The 24,986-nt window shown below is 54.0% G+C and overlaps 1 protein-coding gene across 5 annotated transcripts in view; it reads left to right on the forward strand.

The window, feature by feature from the left end:
* Positions 1 to 24,986, forward strand: part of LOC136382110 (contactin-4) — an 813,951-nt gene that overhangs the window by 297,808 nt on the left and 491,157 nt on the right. The window contains exon 1 of one of the 5 annotated variants that reach the window (XM_066351020.1): positions 15,904 to 16,595. The exons of 2 other annotated variants lie outside the window; for them this stretch is intronic. The gene's annotated coding sequence lies outside the window, so the exon portion shown is untranslated. Of the gene's footprint in view, positions 1 to 15,903; positions 16,596 to 24,986 lie in introns of those variants that run through there. 2 more of the 5 variants (XM_066351019.1, XM_066351021.1) reach the window with 2 other exon arrangements.

The following is a 24,986-nucleotide window of genomic DNA, read 5'->3' on the forward strand; positions in this document are numbered from 1 at the left end:
ACAGACTCGCATCGTCCCCGGAGCTGCTGGGACATCCGTGGGGAGAAACTGCTTCATCTCGCTGTTATCATCGTTGTCTCCTCGCAAAACCGAGGCGAGGAGAACGGCCCTTCCTACTTCTTCACGTGGCAAGGATGCAGAAGGGCTTGGAAAAGTGTAAGATAGTGTTTCTATGCCATAGGCTTTCCGTTAATGATCTGAAAGTCTGTGAATTTCTTGATTTTTTTTTTAAATTAAAAATTGGAATGGGGGATACAATCCCCTGCCCCTTCGGAGATTTCTTCTTTTAATTATTAGAGAATCTAGATATCAGAGACAGTGTTCAAAATGGGAAGGTGATATTTTTCTAGAGAAGGGCCTCTTTTATTGCAGAGCTGCTAAAATAAAAGGTTATACTCTAATTTTTACTCTAACACTTTAGTCAGCATTTAGCAGCCTTCTCTGAATGTCTGAAATGGCCAGAACTTTTCAAGTTCGCATTTTCAGACACCTGTCCCTGTCCAAAGCATTTTCAACATGCCAAGCAGGGAGTAGGCATTTCTTTTCTCATGTCCTTTAGGACTTTAATATATACTCTCTCCCTATCTGTTTCATACTTCTCTACTGGACCTCAGAGTCCGAGAACAAAGCTGTCATGGCCAGACACGCTCTACCCCAGCATGTACACACACAAGTCACGTCCAGACACGCCCTGTCCCAGCATGTACACACTGATGTCACGTCCAGACATGCCCTGGTCCCAGCATGTACACACTGATGTCACGTCCAGACACGCCCTGGTCCCTGCATATGCACACAGATGTCACGTCCAGACACACCCTAGTCCCAGCATATACACACACATGTCATGTCCAGACACGCCCTATCCCAGCATGTACACACAGATGTCACGTCCAGACACGCCCTATCCCAGCATGTACACACAGATGTCACGTCCAGACATGCCCTGGTCCCTGCATATACACACAGATGTCACGTCCAGACACGCCCTGGTCCCTGCATGTACGCACAGATGTCACGTCCAGACACGCCCTGGTCCCTGCATGTACACACAGATGTCACGTCCAGACACGCCCTATCCCAGCATATACACACAGATATCATGTCCAGACACACCCTATCCCAGCATGTACACACAGATGTCACATCCAGACACGCCCTACCCCAGCATATACACACAGATGTCACGTCCAGACACGCCCTATCCCAGCATATACACACAGATGTCACGTCCAGACACGCTCTATCCCAGCATGTACACACAGATGTCACATCCAGACATGCCCTGGTCCCTGCATATACACACAGATGTCACGTCCAGACACGCCCTAGCCCAGCATGTACACACAGATGTCACGTCCAGACACGCCCTGGTCCCAGCATCTACACACAGATGTCACGTCCAGACACGCCCTATCCCAGCATATACACACAGATGTCACGTCCAGACACGCCCTAGCCCAGCATGTACACACAGATGTCACGTCCAGACATGCCCTGGTCCCTGCATATACACACAGATGTCACGTCCAGACACGCCCTATCCCAGCATATACACACAGATGTCACGTCCAGACACGCCCTAGCCCAGCATGTACACACACATGTCACGTCCAGACACGCCCTATCCCAGCATATACACACAGATGTCACGTCCAGACACGCCCTATCCCAGCATATACACACAGATGTCACGTCCAGACACGCCCTAGCCCAGCATGTACACACAGATGTCACGTCCAGACATGCCCTGGTCCCTGCATATACACACAGATGTCACGTCCAGACACGCCCTATCCCAGCATATACACACAGATGTCACGTCCAGACACGCCCTATCCCAGCATATACACACAGATGTCACGTCCAGACACGCCCTGGTCCCTGCATATACACACAGATGTCACGTCCAGACACGCCCTGGTACCTGCATATACACACACATGTCACATCCAAACACGCCCTGGTCCCTGCATATACACACAGATGTCACGTCCAGACACGCCCTATCCCAGCATGTACACACAGATGTCACGTCCTGACATGCACTGTTACCTGCATATACACACACATGTCACGTCCAGACACACACTAGCCCAGCATGTACACACAGATGTCACGTCCAGACAAGCCCTGGTACCTGCATATACACACACATGTCACGTCCAAACACGCCCTGGTCCCTGCATATACACACAGATGTCACGTTCAGACACGCTCTGGTCCCTGCATATACACACAGATGTCACGTCCAGACACGCCCTAGCCCAGCATATATACACAGATGTCACGTCCAGACACGCCATAGCCCAGCATATACACACAGATGTCATATCCAGACACACCCTGGTCCCTGCATATACACACAGATGTCACGTCCAGACACGCCCTTGCCCAGCATATACACACAGATGTCACGTCCAGACACGCCCTGGTCCCAGCATGTACACACAGATGTCACGTCCAGACACGCCCTAGCCCAGCATGTACACACAGATGTCACGTCCAGACACGCCCTAGCCCAGCATGTACACACAGATGTCACGTCCAGACACGCCCTGGTCCCTGCATACACACAGATGTCACGTCCAGACACGCCCTGGTCCCTGCATATACACACAGATGTCACGTCCAGACACGCCGTATCCCAGCATATACACAGATGTCACGTCCAGACACGCCCTGGTCCCAGCATGTACACACAGATGTCACGTCCAGACACGCCCTAGTCCAGCATATACACACAGATGTCACGTCCAGACACGCCCTGGTCCCAGCATATACACAGATGTCACGTCCAGACACGCCCTATTCCAGCATATACACACAGATGTCACATCCAGACACGCCCTAGCCCAGCATGTACACACAGATGTCACGTCCAGACACGCCCTAGCCCAGCATGTACACACAGATGTCACGTCCAGACACGCCCTGGTCCCAGCATGTACACACAGATGTCACGTCCAGACACGCCCTAGCCCAGCATGTATACACAGATGTCACGTCCAGACACGCCCAGGTCCCTGCATATACACAGATGTCACGTCCAGACACGCCCTGGTCCCTGCATATACACAGATGTCACGTCCAGACACGCCCTAGCCCAGCATGTACACACAGATGTCACGTCCAGACACGCCCTAGCCCAGCATGTACACACAGATGTCACGTCCAGACACACCCTAGCCCAGCATATACACACAGATGTCACATCCAGACACGCCCTATTCCAGCATATACACACAGATGTCACGTCCAGACACGCCCTAGCCCAGCATGTACACACAGATGTCACGTCCAGACATGCCCTAGCCCAACATATACACACAGATGTCACGTCCAGACACGCCCTAGTCCAACATATACACAGAAATGTCACATCCAGACACGCCCTATCCCAGCATATACACACAGATGTCACGTCCAGACTCGCCCTAGCCCAACATATACACACAGGACTTCCTCAGGAAATGTTTGTTGGGTGAATACTTTTTTTTTTTCCAAAACATCGGGTTACATTAGTGGTGTGTACATTACATTATGTATGTGGCTCTGGTATAAAAAGAAGTGAACTCCAGCCTTCAAAGTGGTTTAATTGGAAGGGCTTCAGGCTGGGTCCAGGGTTCAGACCCGGGATCATGGCACAAAGGGAGCAGGTGGCGGTCGGCCCAGGGTGCACGGCTGGGAGCAGGTCACGTCACGTTGCCTTCTGTCCCTCACCGTCCAGGCGACGCTGGCAGGGATTTGTGGATGTGCCTGCTCAGGAAAGTTACATTTTAAAAGAGATAAGCAGTTGTCTCCCTGGGAAATATCAGCTGTGACCCTACTGTGCTTTCTGTGTGGTAGTTATACAAAAATGTTACCTTTTGCTACACATTCAATTTTCTCAGGTGGGTCATCCAGTAATGTATCGGAACTGCAGAATTCTACCAGTGCTGAATTCTACCAGTGCGAAAACCTTTTTTTTTTAGTCAGGAACAGAGTCAGAGAGAGGGATAGATAGGGACAGACAGAAATGGAGAGAGATGACATTAGTTTTTCATTGCGACACCTTAGTTGTTCATTGATTGCTTTCTCATATGTGCCTTGACCGTGGGGCTACAGCAGACCGAGTGACCCCTTCCTCGAGCCAGTGACCTTGGGTCCAAGCTGGTGAGCTTTTGTTCAAACCAGATGAGCCTGCACTCAAGCCGGCGACCTCGGGGTCTTGAACCTGGGTCCTCGGGGTCCTCGAATCCAGTCCAATGCTCTATCCACTGCGCCACCACCTAGTCAGGCAGAAAGCCATTTATTCTTGATGACGTTTGACGTGGTTATGGGACCTGTTTGTTCAGTTAGACTCGGTTGCTTTTAGGCTCATTTTATTTTTTTATTTTTTTTTTATTAATTTTAATGCAGTGACATTGATAAATCAGGGTACATATGTTCCGAGAAAACATCTCCAGATTATTTTGACCTTTGATTATGCTGCATACCCCTCACTCAAAGTCAAATCGTCCTCCGTCACCTTCTATCTGGTTTTCTTTGTGCCTCTACCCTCCCCCCACTCCCTTTCTCTCCTTCCTTGCCCCTTCCCCACCCCTCCACCCCACTCCCTGTTACCATCACATTCTTGTCCATGTCTCTGAGTCTCATTTTTATGTCCTATCTATGCATTGGTTCATATAGTTCTTAGTTTTTTTTCTGATTTACTTATTTCACTCCGTATAATGTTATCAAGGTCCATCCATGTTATTGTAAATGATCCGATGTCATCATTTCTTATGGCTGAGTAGTATTCCATAGTATATATGTACCAAAGCTTTTTAATCCACTTGTCCTCTGACGGACACTTGGGCTGTTTCCAGATCTTCACTATTGTGAACAATGCTGCTATAAACATGGGGGTGCATTTCTCCTTCTGGAACCGTTCTATGGTCTCCTTGGGGTATATTCCTAAAAGTGGGATGGCTGGGTCAAAAGGCAGTTCGATTTTCAATTTTTTGAGGAATCTCCATACTGTTTTCCACAGTGGCTGCACCAGTCTGCATTCCCACCAGCAATGCAGGAGGGTTCCCTTTTCTCCACATCCTCGCCAGCACTTATTCTGTGTTGTTTTGTTGATGAGCGCCATTCTAACCGGTGTGAGGTGATGATATCTCATTGTGGTTTTAATTTGCATTTCTCTAATGATTAATGATGTCGAGCATTTTTTCATATGCCTATTGGCCATCTGTATGTCCTCTTTGGAGAAGTGTCTATTCATCTCTTTTGCCCGTTTTTGGATTGGGTTGTTTGTCTTTCTGGTGTTGAGATTTACAAGTTCTTTATAAATTTTGGTTATTAACCCCTTATCAGACATCCTGTCAACTATGTTCTCCCAACCGAGGTCTTGGGCATGCGTGGGCATTTCGAGAAAGCCCTGCTGGGCAATTCCTGGGGGCTGAAGACACTTCCCTTTGTTTCCTTACAAAGCTGAGCATCCACTGAGGGCACCCGGCGCGGTCAGACTCACAGAGGCAGAAGTAGAACGTGTTCTGCGGGCCAGCTGAGCGCCGTGGCAGAGATCTGTGGACAGGCGAGTGCTGGCACTCCACCCCTGACTTACACTGATTACCCGTCCGGAACTGCACCCCTGGACGAGTCCTGCCTCCTGGACCCCTTCCCGCGGGGCCAGAGAGCAGAGGGGAGGCGCCCCACCTGCAGGGCGGGGTTCTGACCACAGATCGGAAGAAGTAACTGAGGCGCGTGTGTTCCGTCCCTCCTTCCACACTTCTGGGGAAAGTTCGGGAGCGTGACTCTGCCGTTGTCCCCTCGTGTGGGGACATGCGACACGGGTCATGCGTGTCCCCCCTTCTTACAGACGCGTTTCCCTGTGTTCACCTGTTTCATGTCCTCAGCTCTTCTCATCAGGAATCCAAGAACTTGAATGGACGCACCTTTATTGACTTCCCTATAAGCTCCTTCACTTGACACCCAGGACCCCTCTGAACTGGCCCCAGAGCCTCTGAAATCTCCCCCCTAGGACCTGCCTTTCCATAGCATTTCCACCTCCACTCACTTAGCCCCCTGGCTTGTCTTTGGGAAATCCAGAACCCAGTATGTTTTGGTGTCTACAGTCACACGCTGTTACATATATGTGAATGAGACCCCAGCCCTGTGCAGCCAGCACCCCAGCCAGCTCAGGGCTCATGGGATGGTCCCCCCGCCCCCCCGGCCACCGGCCGCACCTCCCTGCTCTTGACGTGGCCCTCAGAGGAGGAGGCTTAACCCACAGTGTGGCCGGAACGTCCCCTTCATGTTGCAAAAGCGAGGAAAGGGCTTTCCTAGAGACACGTGACTAATAAACAGCTACATCGGGACAGAGCCTTGGCCTTCTGTCTCTGACACGAGAGAGCGCTTTTGTAGATCTTAATAACCGTGCTTTTGCTGCTATTCTTATTATCATTACTACGACCGCCGTTGTTAATCCTCATTCCTGCCTTGTCAGGCTGTACAAGACCCCGAGAGGAAAAACCACATCGCCGCGTGGCTCTGTGTCTGCCGCTCACGGACACACGCCATTCGTTAGGTCTGTGAGCAGTTTTTGAGCTGCGCCGCTGAGCTGGATGTGAGGTAAATAAAACTGAATGGGACCCGGTCGCTGCCTTGATGGGGCCGTAGCCTAGCCAAGAAATACTTGCACTACTTGCACCAACCGGTCGTGACCCTGCCGGGTACCTGGGATCATGAGCACCCGCAAGAACAGAGAGTGGAGCTCTCACGGCAGGAGAGGGGCATGGGTTGGAAGAGCTTCCTATTAAATCAGCCATTATCGGGGTGATGGGTGCAGAGACTGGAAGGACGAACCTCTGGGTAGTTAGGTGACAAAGATTAGTTACTTTGTCGTCCCTTTCTAGAAGGTTGGGGGCACAGGGAGGGAAGTCACTTGTTGGAGCTCACTGAGTAAGTGGGGGGGGGAGTGTTAGGGTACCCAGCTGTCTCAGTCCAACATGCTTACTGTTACACCTTGATGGTCAGAACCACCTCTCGGGGACGGGCAGTGTCCTGTGACGAAGGTGGCCAGGGTAGGGAGGCCTGGCGGGCAGAGGAGAGAATGTATTTGACAGGAGGAAATAATAGCCTGGTTCTTGTGAGGAAGGAAGAGACGGAACTCCCTGTGGACGGAAGGAAGATCATTAGAGACGGGATTTTGGGTGAGTGGGGCGTGTCCGGGTTTTGCCAGGGAGTGAGTGGACAAAGGAAGGTCATTAGAGACGGGATTTTGGGTGAGTGGGGTGTGTCCGGGTTTTGCCAGGGAGTGAGTGGACAAAGGAAGATCGTTAGAGAAGGGATTTGGGGTGAGTGGGGCGTGTCCGGGTTTTGCCAGGGAGTGAGTGGACAAAGGAGCCCCTGCGGGATTTTCAGCCGGAGAGTCATGTCTTTAGATTTCCTTTCTGGAAAGAGAACTCTCATTTTTCAGTGTAGAGAATGAATTTCAACCCAGAGCTTTCCATTTATTTTTATTCACTTCCAGATGAAAAAACGCTATAACAGAACAGATCAATAAATGGGACAGTTTAGAAAGTCTGGAAGTAGCTCCGCGACCCCCCCACCCCACCCCAGCAGAGTGTAGCCCTGCAGGCGTGGCGGGTGACCCTTACCTGACAGGTGTGGCGTCTTCAGCGGCAGTGGGTCCAGGACGGGAGATCTCCTTATTCAACAGCAGTCGCTACTGAGAAGAGTGGCCATTTCCTGCCGTCCCTCAAAAGACAGGTGACCCGCGTCATAGTCTCTCTCCCATCTTCGTGTTTTCTAGAACTCATGAGACCCATAATACCTTTTCCTGGACAGCTGGCTTAGCAGTCATTGTCCTGTGTCTGAGAAGCTGACCCGGGCTCAGTATGTCCTGTGTGACATCTGTCACCACCACTGTGTGATGCTGTGTCAGGGTTGGGTGAGTGGGGAGAAACCCTGTAAGCAAAGACATGGGCAGGTTGTTGAGGTTGAAACATCTGAATGTTTTGTTACCATCGTCATGAGGGTGACTGACCCAGTCAGCTTTTATCTACCTGTGGGGGGCGGGGAGGGCGAAGGCCAAGAGGAAAGGGTATGTATGCGGTCTCAAAGTGGTCCTCCCTCGTTGCTTACTAGTTACAAAAGTAAAATGATACTGTTCACATGAATATCAGAGATATCTGGTGATCAAACGTCACCAGTAACAGGAGGAGCTAATTGGCAACACTTACTTCCCACACACAGGCGCCGGGATACATTGTTACTTACTGTCTACAGACAAGATAGCAAGGAACAGTGCTGTATCAGGATTCCTTAGATGGGTGCATTGCACTGTGCTTAGGGAGGTGACAGTCACTGTTCTTAGGGGAAGCATTCGTTGGTGAATCATCACAGTGTACACTTTAATTATTGCATAGTTTTATTTGTCAGTCATACCTCAGGAAAGCTGAAAAAACACTTCTGCTGAATTCTTACAGGAGAATTATCTAAGGACAAAATGTCATGATGTCTACTCCTTTCTCTCAAATGATTTAGAAAAAGAAAAGTATCACAGAGAGAAAGGGAAGGAAGGAGGAAAGGGGAGGGCAGGGGAAGTAAAACAAAGCAACCTTCAAAATGTTTACATTAGAAATGTTTATATTCGAAAACGTGGGTATTCATTGTACTGTTCCACCAACTTTTCTGTAAGTTTGAACTTTTTCCAAAATGGAAGAAAATAAAAAAAAAAAAAAGAAAAGAAAAGGTTAGTCAGAGGAGAATCAAGATGATGAAGTTGCAATTGCTCGTTCTTTAATCTTACTTGAAGTTGTTACATTTTTTATGTTACTTAAGATCAACCCTGCCAACCGTGATAAGGTTTAACACACTTGCTGTCTTTCCTAGAAGCCGGTTCGGAAATCACAAACTGAGAACGGCTGGTTTGTGATAAGGCAGACACTCGTAGGTCCACTTTCACTTGCAAACAGGATTGGGGAAAAAGAAAAAAGAATTGTCAACAAAGCAAAACCCATGTCCTGCATCATAAAAAAAAACAAAAAAAAAACAACAAAAAACTCTTCCATTTATTAGCTATGTGGCCTTAGACCACTTACTCAACATCTCTGTTTCTGTGTCTTCCTGGGCGGAGTAGGAATAGGAGAGACACCTCCCTCTGAGGGCTCTAGGGAAGATGAAAATAGTCCGTGGAACATGCATAGTGATTTCTAAACACAGTCAACACTCAAAAGTGATGAAAGCCCAGGGCAGAAAAGAACGTGTTTCTGGACAGAAGTCATCCTTGTGCGTCCCTCACTTCTGAGAACAGAGTTGTCATCTGACCACCACCCCCCCACCACCACCACCAAGAAATAAATGAAATGACAAACTTTTAATGTCACAAAGACCCAAATATGTCACTTAGCCTAGGGGTGGACGGATCCTTTCCAGGCCTGGATGCAGATGTGGCTGCACCATAGATCACGTGTGCTTCAGACTCCCGGAATTCCAGGTTGACGTCCCTGGGCGTGGCAGCTGCGTGCGGTGTTCCTACACCGTGTCGATTTAAAAAACAACCAGAATAAAATAGTGTGATTTTAGGTGGATGTGACCCTGAAAAGAGATTTAAATTTTTTTTTTTTCTTTAACTTAAGGAGATTTTTCACCTCAGCCTTGAACTTTTGATTTACATGCATTCCACAATGAAACTTTATTCTCTGATTCTGGGAACACCTTTGGCAGAGCAGGCTGTGGGAGGGTAAACATCCTCTCAGAGTATCCGGGAGGGCAAGCCTGTTCCTCTCTTTCTCCATAAGGTCTGAGGGTGTCGCTGTCCGCTCTCTGTTTTCCCGACGTGACGTTGACCCAAGGAACATCTTTGCCAGAGCAGGCTGTGGGAGGGTAAACAGAGGGTAAACATCTTCTCAGAGTATCCGGGAGGGCAAGCCTGTTCCTCTCTTTCTCCATAAGGTCTGAGGGTGTCGCTGTCCACTCCCTGTTTTCCCGACATGACGTTGACATGCTCTAACCCAGTGGTCCCCAACCTTTTTTGGGGTCACGGACCGGTTTAGTATCAGAAAATATTTTCATGGACTGGCTTTTAGGGTGAGACGGATAAATGTATGAGGTGACCGAGACAAGCGTCAAGAGTGAGTCTTAGACGGATGTCACAGAGGGAATCTGATCATTTTTTAAAAATAAAACATCGTTCAGACTTAAATATAAATAAAACAGAAACAATGTAAGTTATTTATTCTTTCTCTGCGGACCGGTACCGGTCTGCAGCCCGAGGGTTGGGGACCACTGCTCTAGGCAACTCTAGAACTTTCTGGATTTCCCCCCACTGCTGCTGCCAGCGTTCCCTCTTGGGCACCCCCTTCCCCGTCGGGTCCGTCAGCGCAGACCCGAGGGGGGACCGTGTCCCTTTGAGGCACAGAGAGGGGCTGTGACTCCCCAGCGTGGAGAAGCCTGAAGAAGACTGGACCATGGACAGGGGTGACGCCAAGGAAGGTAATGAGGGGGTTCTGTCCAGCACCCAGCGCCCGCCCGGGAGCCGGCTGGACAGTCCAGCACTGGGGCTGACGGGTCCACGGGGCGCTGTGTCGGGGAGATGCTGCTTGTACATAATCATGGCCTTCGTGGGTGGTCAGAAACGTGGTCACCGTTCTTCTCAGCTGGATGGGCTGACGCGCAGAGACGATGTGGACATGGCGAGGCCACGAGGAAAGCGGGAGCCAGCCCAGGGGCTGGACGTCTCTCCTCGGTCAGTTACCTGGACAGTGGTGTCGTTGGTGCTCAGAACATTTTAACTGAACCAGCCAGAACGGAGGAGCTCCCGGGCGGAGTACCTCATGGGAGTCCCTGACTCAGGATGTGTCTGTCCTTTGTTCCAGCTGCCCGTCCAGGCCGGGTCCTGTTTCAGAAGGACGATCAGAGTCCGGGCATGCGGACAAACAAAGGGTGCCCATCCGCTGAGGGGCCACCACAGAGGGGGACAGAAAACCCCCTCGGGAACGGCGGGGCGCGGGGCCTGCCGGACAGCAGCGTCCACGGGTCCCGGGGTCCCCGGGATCAGGCTGGAGGGGCTGGACTGAGCCCCATTTTCCATTGTCCTCTGTTCGGTCCGGTCTTGTGACCGCAGGCCAGGAGGAGGGGCCGCCCTGGGGGTTTGTTCTGACCTGGCTTTCCTACTCAGCGGTCAAGCCCCTGGCCACTCGTCCTCAGGTCCGTGCTCCTTGGCGGTGACTCGCTGGGAGTGACGGTCCCTTCTCGCTTTTGAGTGAGTGCCTTGTATCGGGTGCGGTTGCTGTGGTCAAAGTCTAACGTGACGTCCAGGGCAGAGCACTGAGGCCCGTCTCCCCTGCAGCTGCGGGTGACAGCCGTGGTACAATGCCCCGAGGTGGGGTGTCCTGCTCCGCTAGGAGGCTCGGTTAAGGAGTCCCGCCTCGAGGACCCGTGAGCACCGAGGGGCCAGGGTTTCTGGCCGGGCGCCGCTGATGTGTGGCACTAGGTGACCCTCAGGAGGGGCTCCTCTCCTGTGGCTGCAGGAGGCTTAGCCGGACCTCTGGCCTCCCCCCCACACACACACACACACTGGGGCCTGTAGCACCCTCCTCCACCTCTCTTTGACAACTAACACCAGTCTTTCAAAACTTTGTGTTTTGTTTACTTGAATTCATTGGGGTGACACTTGGTTAATACAGTTATATAAATTTCAAGTTCACGTTGGCCAAGACACGGATGGAAACCGGGGTGCCCTTCGATAGAGGATGGGATTAAGGAGATGTGGTGTGTGGGTATAACGGAATACTGCTCAGCCCTAAGAAAGGGGGGGTACCACCATTCGTTACCATAGGGACGGAGCTGGAGAACACTTTCTATTCGTCTGTTAGAAGGAACATCAGAACCTCCTGAGGAAAAGGGTTTCCTCCTCTTTTTGGGTGATAAGAACATGTGTGCGTCGTGTGGCCAATATAATAAGGGTGAATCGGTTTCGCCCAACTTTAGAAATATCTCTTGCAGAACAATTTGTTTACAACTGGCCCCCTCCCCCCCTCTCCACTCCTCCCCACCCCAATAGGCACCTGCTCACCCACCTTCATTTCTTAGCCTTTTTTTTTTTTTTTTTTTTTTTTGCTCATGGTGACTCCAAATTTCTGAGCCGTTACATTGAAGCACGTTGCATTTTTTAAACCTAGCCAATAGGTCATCATGATGTCATTGAGACCTCATTTTCAACATGGGCTCCTGTTCTGACAGGCTGCTTTGATGTGGTGAGCCTGACCTCTGTGGGTCACTGTTACAGAAATCTGATGACTTCCTCCATAACGGACCCAAGCCGTTTCTCTCTGGAATCGGACTTCTTGGTGTCTTTCTGGATCATCCACGGTGCCGTCGCTTTCAGTTAGAAGAGAAAGTCCGCTCCATCCGCGAAGGTCACCCTTTCCGTGGTGGGCGCCCCGGGCGCCTCCTTTCAAACCCTCCATCCTGTCCGCCCGACATGGTGACATTGTGTTCTCTGCTGGAGAGATGTCCCCGCTGCCTTAGCTTGTGACTCTTGAGTTTTAGCGAAAGAGACAAGAAATACAATCTGTGAACATTTTCTGGGAGGAGCAATAAGCCATTGGACGGATTTTCCGGTGACTTCCTGCCAAAGATTCAAAAGCATTAAAAAAAAAAAAGCTAGCTAGCGATGAAGCCTCAGCCTGCTGGGAAATTGTTTCCCTGACTTTCCTTTTGCGCCTGGCTTTGCCGAGGCTCGGGGCTGCGAGTGACTTGCTGAGTCTTGTATTCCATCCGGAAAGAGACCCCGGGGGCCTCTCCCCCTGGTTCTTACTCAACTTCACGAGAGTTAGTAAAAATTGCAGGGTCTTGGAGTTCAGAAGAGAGGCCGTGTCCGGCTATTTCTCTGTCAAGTCGAACATCGTGTCTCTGCAGGTCTTGGTGGCTGAAACGCAGGCTGGTGTAATTAGGTCAGTTTCTCCTGTCTTTGTGAAGACGACTTACCTTGTTTGCAGTCACCAGTGACCATTCATTTTGGTCTTTTTTTTTTTTTTTCCTACCTGTCTTTGCTCTATTTATTTTGATGTGCATGTTGGCTTTGACATTAAAAAGAGAAACAGAAGTACCGGATGATTCCCAGATTTAGGCTTGTGTGATCAGCCACCTCGTACGGCGCTGAGCAGCGTGTCCTGGGGGGAGAGGCGCGTGAAGAACTGACGGAACTCAGGGATGGTGAGTGCTCCGGTCTCACCGACCGTTAGAAACAAGCATGAGTCGCGTGATATCGGAGGGGACAATCTCACATCCCATCACCGAGGATGAGTCAGAGTGATTCCCAGGCACACAGGCTGAAGAATGTCTTCCGAGGTAGAAACACACTTGTGTTTTCCTCAGCGTCTCCTGTGGTTTCCTCCGGCAGCCTGTTCTCTGATAGGATGGAGGGGCCCAGGCGCTGTTTCATCTGCCTGCTTTTTTCACCCTCACATGACCCGCATGCAGGAGAGTCGGTGTGCCGGAGTCTTAGCGATCATGAGCCAGACAAAAGTAACACATGCGAGGTGCTGGCCGGTTGGCTCAGTGGTAGAGCATCAGCCTGGAGTGTGGAAGTCCCGGGTTTGATTCCCGGCCAGGGCACACAGGAGAAGCGCCCATTTGCTTCTCCACCCCTCCCTCTCTCCTTTCTCTCTGTCTCTCTCTTCCCCTCCCGCAGCCAAGGCTCCATTGGAGCAAAGTTGGCTCGGGCGCTGAGGATGGCTCCATGGCCTCTGCCTCAGGCACTAGAATGGCTCCAGTGGCAACGGAGCAACACCCCAGATAGACAGAGCATCACCCCCTGGTGGGCATGCCGGGTGGATCCCGGCCAGGCGCATGCGGGAGTCTGTCTGACTGCCTCCCCGCTTCTCACTTCGGAAAAATACAAAAAAATAGAAAGTAATAAATAACACACACCAAGTCTCTTCCGTGCCAGTCACTTCACGAGCCACGCCCGCGATACCCAGGGCCACAAAGACACCCGTTACTTTTGCAGAGATCGAGGTCGAAGAGTCTACAGACACGTGTTGAATGAATGCCACGTCACACCAAAGTGTCGTACTTATTTTTAAAGTTTAATCCAGGTTTACCCTCCCTCCACTTTGTGTATGGTTGCTATTAAGTATCAATAATCAGTCTTCCTGAGGCCTTGTAGCTGGTAGGAAACTTGAACCCGCCAAGCACAGACTCCCCGAGGTCTGGGAGGCCGGGCCTCCGGCAGAATCCCACGTCCTTTTGGGTGAGTGCCTTTCCTGGTTGTTGATGAAGGGGTCACGACCTGGTGGAACCACTGTCTCTTCAGGCCCCTAAGTCCAGTCGCACAAACCAAACAGCGCGTGTTGTCTGGACCTGGAGAGGTCACACTTTTTTTGCACAAAAGTGGACGCAGCTGATCAAGGAACAGAACCCCGCCTCGCTGCCCCTTTGGGTGGACGCAGAGGAGGAGAGGAGGGTGGCGCAGCCCAGTCTAGGTGTAGAGAGACTCCGCCCACACATCCCGGTCCCCCGGGGGCCGGCACCATGACGACGGAGCCCTGGGGCTGGGCTTGTGGCTCTCCCTCCAGATGGCGTGGTCCCTGGAGGGCATCGCTTTGTGTAGAAATAGCTGAAACCCTCCTCTGCCCAGCCCGTCTCTGTTTTCTCCTTTTCACACATGTGCAAGTGACTCACCCCGACGGAGCACACACCCTCAGTTCTCTAACACGGCTGCGATGAGCCAGTTTGTTGTGGGACCCCCCCCCCACACACACACACACGCAGGTTTGGGACAGTTAAAAATAAACCGTACCTTCATTCCGTTCCCGCTACGCTACCTGGGCTGCTGTTTCATGGTGTGAGCAGCTGTGGGGTCCACTCTCCAGGTCCCAGAGCCGGAGGAGAACCTGCCGGGTCCTCGGACACGTGGACCCGGGCTCTGGAAAGTGAGGCTCAGCCTGTGGCTCCGCTGGCTCTTGTACAAGACGAGCGTTAGAACTGGGGTTATCTGGCTCCTTACACCGCCCCCCCCTCCCCTGCCACCAATCACAGAGGGATGTGAGCCACCAGCTGCGTTGTGTGACAGGTGGAGCTTCTGGTCGTCACGTGGGTGCCTAGTCACAGCCTTCCCAGGTGTGGCCCAGGCGGGTCTTGCGTCCCTCACTCAGGCTCGCTGCCCTGAGGCTGAGCTGTACCCACGGAGTTCTGCAGGGGCGAGCTGGCCGCACGCTCGGCCGTCAGCCAGAGCGGCACCGTCGTGTGGTCAAGGGCAGAGCACCTGCTCTGTTCCGAACTGTCCGCGTCCTAACTCTGACAACGCGCCCCTGCCAGACCCGGTGTGCCCCCCGAGCTCTGGTGTGGCACCCTGCCCGCCCGCACCGGCCCAGGGCCGCCAGGGGAAGAAGGAAGAGTCCTCTCACTTAGGTGAGCGGGAGAGAGGACACCCATTCCTTTTAGGAACACTTGGTCCTCCGAGTTCCATGCCGGACCCTCTGTGTGGAATGCCCAGTGCTCAAGGAGAAGCGTGGTCTTGGGGTGGAGGGGGGAGACCTAAACTGCCCCCCCAGAGATGCCAGCTTTATCCCAACCAGTCTCCCCAAAGTCTAAACCTGCAAAGTGTAGATGCATGCACATCCCCCTAAAACCTGTCGGGGAAAAAAACGGTCCTGCAAAGCCCCCAAAACAAACAAACTCACCATCTGTACCGAACACCCAGTATAATTATTCTCTAGTGGAAGCATTACATAAATCGCCCACTGGGAAGGCAGCCTGGCTTTCCACCACCCCCCCCCCCCCCCCCCCCCGGAATCTGTCACAGCTGCTGTGCGTGTCTCTGTGCCAGGCTGAGCACCTGTGTTTGGGAACAACTGGGTCTTCTGGTCAGATTCCCCGTGAACAGACCTGCGGGAGGTGCATGCGTGTGCGTGTGTGTGAGTGCGTGTGTGTGAGTGTGAGTGTGAGTGTGTGTGTGTGTGTGTGGGGGATGCTCCCCAGTGCGGCCCCAGTTCAGGCGCTCATTATGCAGGTCCTCTGGGGAGCGCAGCCTCGGAGCAGCCAGGCGTCTTGATTAATGCTGGCGGAGGGCCTCAGGGCCTGTGTCTCCGGTCCCAGCTGAGAATACGGTCCCCTTACCTCCCAGCTGCCCGCGCCGTCCCCCAGGGTCCCCGCTGCTGCGGGGATGAGCTGTGTCCCGCGCTGCTGCTGACAGCCAGAGCCCCTGTTTCCTGTGCCAGAGCCTGCGGAGCGAAAACTGGGCCACTTTGCAGTCCGTGAGTACCGGGTTGGTCCCGCCCCTGCCTCCCCGCGGCTCCTCCGTGGGAATGTGACTTTGCTGCTGCCGCTGGCTCTCCGTTCCCTCGCTGCTGCTGCTGCTGCTGCTGCCTCTTTGTTGGAATCCAGCAGCTGAGCCAGTGTCCTCCTGTGGGGCTGGCGGTGGGGCTGCCGGAGCGCGCTGATCACTGATCCCTAGGAGCAGGTCCCAGAGCCCTTCCGAATGCCTTCAGAGAAGTTAGAGACCACCGGCTTTTGTTTCTAATCCGGAGGCGTGGGCCAAGCTGTCTGCGGAGCCTCAGCTGGTGAGAGCTCGCCCTTCTCCCCACCGTCTCCTCCATCCCGGGCGAGAGAACCTGTAAGTCAGAGCGATGAGCCCGCGGAGAGACCCCTGCCTGCAGGTCTGCCTGAGAGACGCCTGTGCCGCGGTCCGGTCCTTCCAGAGTCGATCCGGGACCCTTGTTTTGGTGTCTCTCTGCTGCTGCTGAGAAGGCAGAGACAGGAAAAGTTTCCCCTGTTTTTCAGTGGCTTGCTGTTTAGAAACTTTGCTGGCTTGGGGGTGCGGGGGGGGCAGCTCTTAGAAACATTTGCAGATGCAAACGGGTAACTCCTTTTCTTTTTCATTTTTTTTTTATCTCATTCTGAGGGATGGTATTTAAAATTAGGCTGTATGTTTAGCTCGTTTTTTGCTTTTGGCTGCAAATCTGGCTTCATTCATGGTTCGTGGGTCTCCTGAAGCATTCTATCAAATCCCTATTTGTTATCCTTGGAAGAGGCATTGATTGTTGAAAGGATATTAGAAGTTAATACTGTTAATAGTGTTTGATGGTGACTTTCCAATGATCGCTGGCTCAGTGAAATGAAAGATCGTTATCCCTGCGAGAAAGGGGGCGTGTGGCATTTTTTTTGTCGGGGTTTCCCTCACCCCAAATACGCATCACACTTTTCTCCCGGGGTTGAAAGCAGAGTGAGTGAGTTGTCATCAGAATAGAGCGTGGAACAGAAGCAGGCGGACCCCCTGGAACCCGTGACCCAGAGCTGCTGTGGACCAAGGTGAACCCGAAATCTCTCTTCCCTGGAAGGAGGAATCCCGGTCCCCTCCCTGAGCCTTGAGTCCACAGGGCCCCCGGGGATCCGGTCATTTCTGGGGTAGAAATACAAGTTTGGTGACCCATCTCCACAGAGAGAAAAACTGCAGGCTATGAAAGTGAACATATCTCTCTGGTGAGGACAGACGATGTTCTCCGTAGATTTGATCCTGGGGACGGTGGGGAGAGAGGACATGGGGGTGGGGGGTGGAGGGGAGCGAGGCAACCAGCCAGCAATGGATGCTTAACATCTGGCGCGGTGAAGATGACCAGCAGGGCCGTGGGCCCTCGGGGCAGTGACGGGTCCTAGGGCTGTCTGTCCTTGTGGGCGTCTGGTCCCTGGAAAATAGTGAGTGGGTGCAGGCTCTGTGACACTGAAATCTGCAGTCAAGGAAGGGACACGACTCCCCCCCAGACCAGAACGGCCCCGTGTTCTTGTTCTAGAACTGGGCTGGCTCTTGTGAGTGGCCCTGACTGAGGCTGCCTCGGCTGTACTTGAAATAACCGTCGGTGTTTTTATTTCTTTTCCTGACGGGTTGCAAACGCGATCCTGTCAGGAGGGAAGATCGCTTACCAGGATGACAAGAGCAGAGACGCGAGCAGCTGTGGTCCCATGCTCGTCTGACCTGGTTTGTTCTGTGCGCACCTCATTCCGTCAAGGCTGTTTTCTTACGAGTTCTCCTTTCTTTTTTATCGGAGTGCTGGGTTCTTTATATGTAGCAGACACATTTGCCTCTGCACAGACATCTTTTCCTCATGTAGTTAAGTTGTTATTTTTCAGTCCGACATTTAGAAACGTGAACTCACACGATGTGGAGTGAAGGTGCCGTGAGTTTAATAATTGTCAAAGTCTGGACAAGTGTCAAGTGGGTGCGCCCTGCCCGTGCCTCGTCCAGTGCCCACGGCAGAGGTCACGCTAGGGACAGCGGGGGTTTGAGGTCACCTCGGTTCGGTTGCTGTGTGAGCTCCAACAAGCCGCTGCACCTCTCTGTGCCTCAGTATCCCCTCCCCCACCGTAAAATGAGCAGGGGTTTCTAAGAGACTTTCCAGGTCAGGGAAGTCTGTGATCTCATGACCCCTCCTTCGAACTTCTCGCTTACTCCTGGAAAGCCCTTTAAAATGCTTTGGGAAGGGGTGAAATGTGATATAGTTGTCCTCAGAAGCAACATACTATCAGAAAGCTTGCTTTCTTTATGCCTCTCCCTCTCCCTCTCTCCCTCCCTCCCTCCCTTTCCTTTCTCCCTCTTTCCCTCCCTCCCTCCTTTCTTTCTACCCCTGCCCTCCCTTCCTCCGCCTCACTCTCCCAGTTTCTCATTAGTGAGTTGCACTGAAGTCAGACAGAAACAAGGCTGAGATTGTCTGTCCTGTCATGCAACCTGTTTGCCCCCTTCCCTACGAGAGCTCTTTACAGTACGGGGTGCGGACACACAGTATGTACGATCGTGCATCACAGTCACAGAGTCCTGGGCACATGTGCCAAAGGGACCCCACATTGTATGGGGTTCATGGGGTTCGGGAATGTGCGTGCACCTTGCTCGTGTTAATTTTTTTCTTAATCTTTATTTTATTTATTGACTTTTAGAGAGAGAGAGAGAAAGAGAGAGAAAGATGGGGGAGAATCAGAAGCATCAACTCATAGTAGTTGCTCATCCTATGTGCCTTGACCCTGGGCAAGCCCAGGGTTTCGAACCAGTGACCTCGCATTCCAGGTTAATGCTTTATCCACTGCGCCACCACAGGTCAGGCACTCGTGTTAATTTTTAAAGTAAGAGAATAACATGTATTTATTTTCTTTTATTACTTCATGTCATTGTTTTTTTCAGGTATCGTTCACACTCGGTATCATTTTGTATTAATCTTGGGTGTGCTGCGCAGTGGTCAGACACCCCTGTGCTTCCCAGGCGGTCCCCCTGCTCTCTCCAGTGCCCAGTGTCCCCCTGCTCTCTCCAGTGTCCCCCTGCTCTCTCCAGTGCCCCCTGCTCTCTGCAGTGCCCAGTGCCCCCTGCTTTCTCCAGTGCCCAGTGTCCCCCTGCTCTCTCCAGTGTCCCCCTGCTCTCCCAGTGCCCAGTGCCCCCTGCTCTCTCCAGTGCCCAGTGCCCCCTGCTCTCTCCAGTGCCCAGTGCCCCCTGCTCTCTCCAGTGTCCCAGTGCTCCCTGCTCTCTCCAGTGTCCCCCTGCTCTCCCAGTGCCCCCTGCTCTCTCCAGTGTCCCAGTGTCCCCCTGCTCTCTCCAGTGTCCAGTGCCCCCCTGCTCTCCCCAGTGCCCCCTGCTCTCTCCAGTGCCCCCTTCTCTCCAGTGCCCCCTGCTTTCTCCAGTGTCCAGTGCCCCCCTGCTCTCCCCAGTGTCCCCTGCTCTCTCCAGTGTCCCCTGCTCTCTAGTGCCCAGCTGGCACCATGCACTGTTAGGACGATATTGTTGACTATTTCCTATGCTTGAAAGTGATGAAGCCAACTCATTGTAACGCCTTAAGCTCTCAACATTTGATTAAGGAGTAAAACCGGAGGATTCACGAATGGGAGTCCATGTCATGTGACAGGATGGTACAGCTTGATTTAGAAAATGACAGGTGAGCCAAAGGACATTATTCCTCCCACCCCAAGAGGTGATAGTCTAGTTAACCAGTATGGAAAAATAAAAGCCCAAAAAAATAATACTAATAATATGGCATTGCAATATAAGGACCTGATGGTATAATCGGGTGAGCAGTTTTGCAGAATCCAAATGAGATTTAAAAAAAACAGAGAGAGAGAGAGAGAGAGAGAGAAAAACTTCATGGAACATTTTCTTTAGGATACATTCCTTACCATCTCATCACTGCCAGCTTCTATCTGGATAAGAGTCTCAGTTAAAAGTGACAAACGGAGTTACGGAAGCCCCACCCACCGCTCTGGGCTGCTGCCTGAGCTCAGACCCCATTGCCAGGTCTGTCTGGGCGTCTTCACCACTGGCTCTGAAAGAAGCTGAAATCGTTTCAGAAGGAGCTGTTCCTGGTGTCAGGAGGGCGGCGATTTCTGTCTCTCGCTAGCAAATGAAATGAAAAGGCACACCGCCTGTGTAGCTGGGAGGTCAGGACATCATCACCAGCTAATCTCCTGCTTAACCGCTGGCGGTATTCACCTATATTCTTAACACCCAGTGTCCTCGGAAGATGGGTGACAGGGGGCCATTGGATGACACTAACAGCTCGGAGGGCTCTCCCCCCCTTCTTGTTGCCAGAGCAGGGTCGTGTTATGACAGCTTTTACATGTAAGTTGGGAATATGAATTTTTCTTCTCAGAGGTGACCATTAGGCAAAAGAGCTTTGGCTGGGCAGCTTCCAGCCCTGGAGTTTGAACGGTCGTTTTATTACTGAGTGGACCCGTAGACCGTATTTGATGTGATCCGTGCAGAATGGAAAGTTAATTTCCCCAAACTCAGAAAGCTGGGTAGAGAGACCCTCCCCCAGGCCCTGCTGTGCGTAGCGTTAGTGATAGGACATAATCCCTCCACCTCATGGCTGTGCGCCCTTCCGTGACGGAGACGACTTGGCGCTTCTGGACTGTTTCTCCGCTCGCCGTGGAAGGGGGACAGATGTGCTGCGTGATCTGTGGCTCTCAAATCCTTGACTGGGGGGTTCTCGGGCAAATCAGGGGCTCTGCTTCTGGATTTAAGCCAGTGCACCTGGTGACACGGGACGTCCGACTCAATGTCACTTGGTTCTCCGCGCTCGTGGCTCCTCCCCCGGTGGGCTCTGCGGTCAGGAAGAGAACGCTGCCCCTTGGACTTCGCTGTGGCCTGAGGTTGTGCGCCTGGTGTCATGTCCTCGCCCGCATTCCAGATGGGGGAGGGGGGGGAGAGTCCCGCCCATGTGCCAGAAACTTCTCTGCTGTTTCGGGGAAGGAGCAGGATGATCTACCAGAAACTTCTCTGCTGTTTCGGGGAAGGAGCAGGATGATCTACTGCTGAGGGGACCGCTCGGGAAGATTAACATCTTCCTGGGGTTGGACCCGCATAACCCGCGGAGCTCCCGGACCCGAGGATGTGACAGGATTTAGAGGTGCTGACGGTGCCAGCCAGGTGGCAAGGGGACGGGAGGAGACAGATTTAAGGCTGGCCAGAAGGAGACCCTATATCAAGGGAGAGAAACTTGAGGTCCCAGCAAAAAAAAAAAAAAAAAAAATGTAAATGCGGAAGCAGAGCCGTGAGGACAAGTCTGGGGGTCGGTGGACAGGTGGCCGCGGAGGGAACGCGTGTGAGAGCGTGAAGGACAGGGACAGCGCGGCGGGGCCCCAGGGACGCCCCCAGGAGGGGCCGAGGGCCTGCACAGGCCCTGCACAGCCGGTGAGGACAGGACGTTCGGGTCCCCGGGAGATGCAGAGAAGGAAGCCCTACTTGTGGCTCTTTCCTGTGCTGCCCCAGCCGGCGGGAAACGGGCCGCTGCCCTGAGGGACGTGGGCGGGAGGGCGGCGGAGCTGGGTGGTCCCCCTTTGAGCGAGGACGTGTGCAGCGCTGTCCCTGGACAGGAGGTGCGGCTGGGGGGACGTCGTGGGGCTGGGGGGACGTCGTGGGGCTGGGGGACGTGGTGAGCAGGCCTGGGGGGACGTCGTGGGGCTGGGGGACGTCGTGGGGCTGGGGGGGACGTCGTGGGGCTGGGGGACGTCGTGGGGCTGGGGGGACGTCGTGGGGCTGGGGGGACGTCGTGGGGCTGGGGGGACGTCGTGGGGCTGGGGGGACGTCGTGGGGCTGGGGGACGTCGTGGGGCTGGGGGGACGTCGTGGGGCTGGGGGACGTCGTGGGGCTGGGGGGACGTCGTGGGGCTGGGGGGACGTGGTGGGGCTGGGGGATGTGGTGGGGCTGGGGGGACGTCGTGGGGCTGGGGGGACGTGGTGAGCAGGCCTGGGGGGACGTGGTGGGGCTGGGGGACGTGGTGAGCAGGCCTGGGGGGACGTGGTGGGGCTGGGGGATGTGGTGAGCAGGCCTGGGGGGACGTGGTGGGGCTGGGGGACGTGGTGAGCAGGCCTGGGGGGACGTCGTGGGGCTGGGGGACGTGGTGAGCAGGCCTGGGGGGACGTGGTGGGGCTGGGGGACGTGGTGAGCAGGCCTGGGGGGACGTCGTGGGGCTGGGGGGACGTCGTGGGGCTGGGGGGACGTGGTGAGCAGGCCTGGGGGGACGTCGTGGGGCTGGGGGACGTGGTGAGCAGGCCTGGGGGGACGTGGTGGGGCTGGGGGGACGTCGTGGGGCTGGGGGACGTGGTGAGCAGGCCTGGGGGGACGTCGTGGGGCTGGGGGGACGTCGTGCGGCTGGGGGGACGTCGTGGGGCTGGGGGGACGTCGTGGGGCTGGGGGACGTGGTGAGCAGGCCTGGGGGGACGTGGTGGGGCTGGGGGACGTGGTGAGCAGGCCTGGGGGGACGTCGTGGGGCTGGGGGACGTGGTGAGCAGGCCTGGGGGGACGTCGTGGGGCTGGGGGGACGTCGTGGGGCTGGGGGGACGTCGTGGGGCTGGGGGACGTGGTGAGCAGGCCTGAGGGGGCGTCGTGGGGCTGGGGGGACGTGGTGAGCAGGCCTGGGGGGACGTCGTGGGGCTGGGGGACATCGTGGGGCTGGGGGGACGTCGTGGGGCTGGGGGACATCGTGGGGCTGGGGGACGTCATGCGGCTGGGGGACGTCGTGGGGCTGGGGGACATCGTGGGGCTGGGGGGACGTCGTGGGGCTGGGGGACGTGGTGAGCAGGCCTGGGGGGACGTCGTGGGGCTGGGGGGACGTCGTGCGGCTGGGGGGACGTCGTGGGGCTGGGGGGACGTCGTGGGGCTGGGGGACGTGGTGAGCAGGCCTGGGGGGACGTCATGCGGCTGTTCAGACCGGGGCTGGTGAGTTGTTTCCTGCCGTCTCCCCGCCTCTGTGTCGGTCCCCCATGCCCCCCAACACCCCCCAACACCCCCGATCTGTCTGTATCGTCCCAGGAGAGGGAGGGAGGGACTTCCCCATGCCGCCCAGGAAGCACACCTAACATCCTGGTGGTCGCCGTCCCGCGTCAAGGTGCTGACTGGCTTTTGGAAATCATTATTTCTCTTCGCTCTTCCCCTGCTGAGCAGGGTGCCCCCCCCCCGGGGCGTGCTCAGGTCACCCGAACACTCAGATAAATGGCCACTGTACTGGGCACCAGCCTCTGAGTGAGTCACACCGCTAATTACGCGCGGCCACCTGCCGGGACTCACACTCCAAGCTGCTCCGAGTGGAGTGCCTTTGTCCCTGTCCAGATGTCCAGATGTGGGAGCCGCCCATCCTCGGGAGTAATGCTTGTCGCCAGGGGAACAACACCCACCGGGGGGGAGACAGGGCCAGCTCAGCGTGGTTTCGGGCCTCTTCATGCCGCCTGTGCCGAGCGTGGAACGGGGAATGTAGGTGTGTGCCGACTCCTCCATCCAGCTGTCCGTCTGGCCCTGTGCTCGGAGGTCAGCAGCACAGTGGGATTAGACAGACACAGTCCTCCCTGTGGTCCTCCTCTGCCTCTCCCTGCGGGGCCCACGGGGGCACTCAGGTGATGGCTGTTGAAAGTACCTATTGCTATGGTGTGTGTGTGTGTGTGTGTGTGTGTGTGTGTATTTGTGACAGAGTGAGAAAGAGAGAGAGGGACAGATAGGGACAGACAGGAAGGGAGAGAGATGAGAAGCATCAATTCTTCGTTGTGGCACCTTAGTTGTTCATTGATTGCTTTCTCATATGTGCCTTGACCACAGGCCTTCAACAGACTGAGTAACCCCTTGTTCGAGCCAGCAACCTTGGGCACAAGCTGGTGAGGCTTGTTCAAACCAGATGAGCCTGCGCTCAAGCCGGTGACCTCAGGGTTTTGAACTTGGGTCCTCCGCATCCCAGTTCGATGTTCTATCCACTGTGCCACCGCCTGGTCAGGTGGTATGTGAGTACATGTAAAAGATGCAAAAGCAGCCCTGACCAGTTGGCTCAGTGGTAGAGCGCTGGCCTGGTGTGCAGGAGTCCCAGGTTCGATTCCCGGCCAGGGCACACAGGAGAAGCGCCCATCTGCTTCTCCACCCCTCCCCCTCTCCTTCCTCTCTGTCTCTCTCTTCCCCTCCCGCAGCCGAGGCTCCATTGGAGCAAAGTTGGCCCGGGCGCTGAGGGTGGCTCCATGGCCTCTGCCTCAGGTGCTAGAATGGCTCTGGATGCAACAGAGCGACGCCCCAGAGGGGCAGAGCATCACCCCTGGTGGGCATGCTGGGTGGATCCCGGTCAGGCGGACGCGGGAGTCTGTCTGACTGCCTCCCCGTTTCCAGCTTCGGAAAAATACAAAAAAAAAAAAAAAAAGGATGCAAAAGCTTTAACAACATATTTGCTTTTAAACTTTGTAACCTAAATTAAAAGGAGGAAAACAGTGTCTGAGGCCAGCTGGTGTGTATGTGTGTGTGTGTGTGTGTGTGTGTGTGTGAGTGTTTCTGCGTGCACGCGTACACACATCTAAGCTAAGATCCTTGACCTCTTTAATGTTCATCACAGGCCATGACTGAATGATACATTGGCTACAGTGGTGCTTTTTTTTTGTCCAAACTATTTTCATAACATGCAGAATAATATTCAGGATGTTCAGGTAAAATGATTGACTGAAACACTTCACTCCAGAATTATTCTTGAGTTTGCCTCTGACCGTTTTCAACCTCGGAACCACCTGGGAGG

Source organism: Saccopteryx leptura, chromosome 10 (genome assembly GCF_036850995.1).
Source record: "Saccopteryx leptura isolate mSacLep1 chromosome 10, mSacLep1_pri_phased_curated, whole genome shotgun sequence".
Taxonomy (NCBI): domain Eukaryota; kingdom Metazoa; phylum Chordata; class Mammalia; order Chiroptera; family Emballonuridae; genus Saccopteryx; species Saccopteryx leptura.